The 5906-nt window shown below is 40.9% G+C and overlaps 1 pseudogene; it reads left to right on the forward strand.

Moving 5' to 3' along the window:
• The first annotated feature begins 3248 nt into the window (after positions 1-3248).
• LOC127232440 (eukaryotic translation initiation factor 3 subunit E-like) lies at positions 3249-4016 on the forward strand (annotated as a pseudogene).
• The last annotated feature ends 1890 nt before the right edge of the window (positions 4017-5906 follow it).

Below are 5906 nucleotides of genomic sequence, written 5' to 3' on the forward strand. Positions count from 1 at the left end.
TCTTCTTTGCCCCCTTCCTCTCTCTTCTTCTCCTGCTCCTCATCCTTATCCTTCCTTTATGTTTTACAATAATCAAGTTGAGAACACCTACATTGCCATTCATAACAAATCCCCATCCTTGTGCTTCCTTTCTTCAGATCTCTTTGGTCTATAACAAGAATGCCCCCTCTCCCTTAACAGCTGGCTTATTCTGCTGTGGGTCAAGACACATGGCTTCAAGGGAAAAACTTGATGTTTTCACAACTGATTTGGAGCACACAACCCTTTCACTCTTCACTCAGAGCATCAGCAGGTACTTCTGTAGCCATGCTCTTCTTGTAGAAAGAAGAAAGCCGTGTTCATCATCCACTTTAGCGAGTCTCTGATAGTGTTTGGGAAGGAGACATTCATCTTGACACAGCTGACTGCCTAGTAATCAGCATGGGACACATCTTGACACAGCTGTATGGATTGCTTTTAAGACTCACCGCAGGAAGTCTGGATAGTTATGCATTGTCATTAGACATGAGCTTTGAATCAGTGGGAAAAGAGGTGGTTCATGTGCCTTTCATGTGCTATCAACTCTGATCTCTTGAGTTTGTCCTTCTTGGGTATAAACTTCCTCATGAGCGTCTCTTTGTATGTCTGGGACTGTCCTGTTTTCTTAGGATCCAGATCCAGATGGGGTGCTGCCTTTGGTGAGGTCTGTAATAATCATGTTCAGATGGTTCTTTACTTAGGTTCTCCTTGGCTCTTGGGTTCCTGGACACTATATTCACTGTCTTTCAAGCCCTCCTCAGGAAACTGCTAGACTTGACTCTAGTATATCTGGTCAGAGTTCAATATATAAGAATGATTTGGGTTCTTTTAACCTGAAAAGAAACAGTTTTTGCTCACTTGTTTATTTATAACTATGTTGTATATGTCATGGGGTCATTTGCTGGGTGTAGTTTTTACAACTTGCCCCTTGCCTCGTTCTGGGGATGTCTTGCTTTAATCTTTGCAAGGGAGTATGGGTACTTTGATAGGGATGTTCTTCTGTATACATATTTATCTTACTGGTTGATGAATGAAACATTGGTTGGCCAGTAGCCAGTCAGGAAATATAGGCAGGACTTCCAGACTAGGAGAATGCTGGGGAGAGAATGCAGAGAGTGGCCAGAGGAGATACCATGTCTGGACTATTCTCTGGTAAGATGAGGCCATGTGGAAATACTTAGATTAATAGAAAGGGTTAATAATTAAGACAGAGCTAGCCAGTCTCCGTGTGCTTATTTGGGGCTAATTGGCAGTGGGACCAGGTGGAACAGAAACTCCATCTACGGTACTTGTTACTTTATGCTATACCCAGGTGAATATTCTAGAACAGAGACTCTTTTTTTTTTTAATCCAAGTCCATTTAAATGAAAACAAACATTTATAGACAATATTTGGGAAATTGGGTGTCATTCTTTCCAAACTACTTCCTGCTGGTAAGGGGTGCTGTCATGGGGGATTCGAAGAAGATTCAGAAATCCTGGCTGTAGTCTGTAAGGCTGCTTTGTCCAGCTGTTTTGAATGAAGGATCACCTAGTACTCTGTTTCAGGCAGTCTGGCTTGATCAAACCACATTAGTCTGGAAGGAATCCACAGCTGTTCATTTTCTGTGGAAACAAAAATAGAAATCCTTTTCCTCAGTAACTTGTCCTTGAAATTAAATTTTGGAGTCAAAGCATTTTTTTTAAATTTATTATTTTACAGGTCGATCCCAGTTCCCTCTCCCTCCCTCCTTCCCTCTCTCCCTCCCTCCTTCCTTCCTTCCCTCCCTCACTTTTACCCTCTCTGCCCTCTCACATGCACCCTAACCACCCTCCCCTCCCATCCCCAACCCCAATTCCATATGTAGGGAAATGTCATCCAATTGGGGTCATGTAGATATGACAGGTCATGTGAAGTAGGGACTAGGGCTTCTCTCCTGTGTCTAGGTTAAGGCAGTATCCCTCCATGGGGGATGTGTTTGCAAGGTACTTTTGGGCACCAGGGATACATCCTGGTTCCACTGTCTGAGGTCCCTTAGACTGCTCAGTCCTTCTGGCTGAGACCCATGTTCAGGGGGGCCTGAGTCAGTTCCATGCTGGCTTCCCAGCTATCAGTCTGGGGGCCCGTTAGTTCTTCCTTGTAGAACAGAGACTCTTAAACTGTGAGTTCTTGTCTGCTACATGCCTGCATAACTCAGTGTTGGAAGTGAAAAAAAGCAAACAAACAAACAAAAACAAAAACAAAACAAACAAACAAATGAAACAAAGCTGGTAAGAGCTCAGTTGCAGATTAACCAGAGATTAGTTCAAAATTAAAGGTGTACTGAGTCCAAGAGGTTTCTGCCGATACTTGCCTATGTTGCACTGTGGAACTTTACTGTATAGCCTTGTTCAGAACACACAACATAGGCACTTTTCACTGTGCATGCCATCACACCATGTGACACTGAAGAACACTGCTGAATATTTTGTACTGTAGTGTCTTTACTGTACAGGTCAAGTTCTCTACTCTTGGAGAAATATAATGGTTTAATTACAGAAAATGAAGTCTTGCTATTTTGCTACCATCATTTCTTAGCATATAAGTATTCAATGAATATATCTTTAGATTGCATTTTGTTAGAATATTTGATTTAAAACCTTACTGTTTGAGTTGTTGGCTTGAGTTTCATTAAAGATATCATTTGTCAACCCACCCACCTCAAGATGTTGGACTACAACTTGACCGCTCACATGTCTTACTTTCTGGCTTGGCTCCTTTAGGTTTTTCTGTTTCTTGACCTCCTCTTTGTGAAGGAGATGTATAATGAAGAGTACTCATTACAGTGGAAATCTGGTCTTCTCTGTGTTACCAACATGGTAGACATCGATGTGGATGTATACACAAAACCATTCTGATGGCATTCCTCATGCTTTGTGAGGAAAAAAAAAAAAAAAAAAAGAAAAAGAAAAGAAGCACAGCTGTCATGCAACTAGTCAGCTTTGGACAGAAACAGATCCGGTTGTGAAGATCTTTGAAGATCAGAAGCTGGAAGGCAGAAGCAGTCAACCTAGGACAATTAGAAGCTGTTTGTCCAGCTGGCAGACAAGTGTGGGTTTACGCAGGAGTATTTAAATGTATCCTCCCAATGTTCAAAACTCCATTGTGAGTGGAAAGCAGCAGAGTATCTTTAGTGTTTTAGACCTTTGATTGAAATGTTTTAAGTTCACTTGGGGAAAAAAATGGCTTCTGAAGTCTTCATGTAGAACTGAATGCAGCCACGGATAACCTTACATGGTTTGGAGACCATAGATGACAATTCTGGGAGTTATCTCCACTGGTCTCTTTAGCAGCAAACTTGCCTGCTGGTTCCTGTTATTTTCAACCACTCCAAAGGCCAAGATAATATTATTGATTTCTTCCTTTACCAGCTGGAGTGCCTTAATGCAACTTAGAGATTGTGTTCACATATTTTCTGCTGTTTGACAACTGCTGTTATAACAAAGATTTGTGGGATCACTGTCAGATGCTAGAAGAGCTGGTGAAAGTTGCCCAGCAGGACTCTTACACATGTGAAGACCCACTTACAGAACCTGAGTGCTTTAATGATTTTGATGGGGCTCAGGAAAAGCCAGGGTAATGTGAATTGGTACTTAGGAATGTGAATTACTTAGGAATTAATTCTTTTGGGTGGTTTGTCTTGAGGACTTCATTGAAAACAGCCATCTCTTCTTCATATTTTCTTACTTCCCCCAGTATTAATATCATAGCAGATAAGATGAATAAGGCTCCAGATGGATTGTGAGTTTGATCAGAAATGCAAGGCTGGACACCAATATTGGTTCTAAACCAGACTGTTTCTAAACTGGGCTGTGTGGTAAAGAGTAACAACCAGTTCTGCCTTATCGTCAAGTCACTGAAAAAAAAAAAAGTCTTTTTGTAGAAACCAAATACTGGTCATGAATATTGAAAAGAAACCTAACCAGAACAGTAAGTCAGAGGTTCCTAACTGAGCAACACAAAATTCTGGCTTCTACTAAATAATTACTTTAAAAAGAAGAAAAAGGAATAAAAGAAATACACAATAACCATTATATAAAGGGTGATAAACATTTTTGGAAGCAACATATTTGGTATACATTTTGGGGACTTTGAATAAAATTGGCTGTGGCTCATTTTGTGAAAAAGTCACTCACTAAATTAAAATTTTGGCTAGGTGGGAAGGGGTACAAAAGCTCTCACCCCAGCTTAGGAGTTATTGGCAGTTGATGGCTTCTGGGAAAACCTATTTCCTTTAGGTTGTGGCCTCCGGAAAGTTGCCCATTCTCCATCAGACATCCCTATGCCTGTGTGCACATGATCAGCAGTGAGTGGACTAATTGAGTTATACAAGTGAAAGAGACTGTGGAGGTAGAAGGGGGTGCTGGATGGAAAGGGAAGAGTGGGGCACATTTGATCAAGATATGTTGGATGCTTGTGTGAAACGTAATTTTAATTACGTGTATGTGTGTGGTCTGCACATTGTTTTGTACATGTCCATACCATGCCCACAGCTGTCATAAGAAGGCATCAGATCCTCTGGAGCTGGAGTTACAGGTGGTTTGTGAGCCCCATGTCATGGGTATTGGGACTGCAGAGCCATATCTTCAATCTGCTGTAAAGAGTCTCTCTCTGTCTTGTCAGCCAGCTCCCAAATAATGACATGGAGACTTCTTATTAATTATGAAAGCTTGGTCTTAGCTTAGGCTTGTCCCACTAGCTCTTATAAGTTAAATTAACCTGTTTATATTAATCTACATTCTGCCACATGACTTTCATTTCTCAGCTTTTCTGTGGGTCTGACTCATTCAATGTCTCCATGGTGTCCTTTGTGTGCCTAGATTCATCACCTACTTTTTTCTCTCACTGCCTGGAAGTCCTGCCTATACTCTTGCCTCTCCATTGGACATTCAGCTCTTTATTACAATCAATAACAGCAATGTGTCTTCACACAGTGTACAAATATCCCACAACCCATAAACATATTTTAAAAAATGAATTTTGGCTTGTAGAGCAGACAAAATTTCTAACAATGTTAAAAAGGTTCTAACCATGTTTGTGCCATTTTTGTCCTATGTATTCATGAAAAGCAGTGTGCTTAGCATGGACAATTAATTATAAAAGATTGAAATGCCAACTAACTCTGAGAAGCACTGAAGATTCTCTGTGTCCTGCTGTATCAAATATTCTGCCACAATGTAATTAATATAAAACCATGTGGTACATTTATCTCATTAGTATGTAAATTTGCTTTCATTTTAATAAATGGCAAACATATATGCCAAAGAATTATTTTAAAATGAATTTCTTCTTGATTTGTTATTGTTTGACTTGTTTATACATTTATAACCCATATTCCTGGGTTTGCATGATGCTTGTTCTGAGGATTAGATTAGAATAGATTTATTGCTGTGGACATTAAAATGGTGGAGCCTTGCATGGAGGCTGCTTTCCAAAGAGATGACACTCCACTGAACTCTTTTCCATGATGGTGAGCACTCACCCAAGGGATCACTCGGTGACTCGCAGGGAGCCTTGGCATAGGGTGATATTTACTTCTCTTAAGAGGGCTGAAGAGAGTTAAGAGCACTGACTGCTTTTCCAGAGGACCTGGGTGCAATACCCTGCACCCACCTGGCAGCACACAGCTGTCAGTAACTCTAAGGTCTGATACCTTCACACAGACAGACATGCAGTTAAAGCAGCAATGCATGTAAAAATGAATATGTTAGAAGAGAACAGACAGAGAAGGTTTACAGGGTGTGGGAGGACAGGTGCCAACATAGGGGACCTAGAGTTGCGTGGCACAGCAATTTGAGGCCTTTAATGCAGTTGATCTAGGTCAGTTTCCTTGGTACCAGGTGGGGTGGATGTCCAATCTGGAGGTTAAA

The sequence above is a fragment of the Phodopus roborovskii genome, unplaced genomic scaffold (assembly GCF_943737965.1).
Source record: "Phodopus roborovskii unplaced genomic scaffold, PHOROB, whole genome shotgun sequence".
Classification (NCBI taxonomy): Eukaryota; Metazoa; Chordata; class Mammalia; order Rodentia; family Cricetidae; genus Phodopus; species Phodopus roborovskii.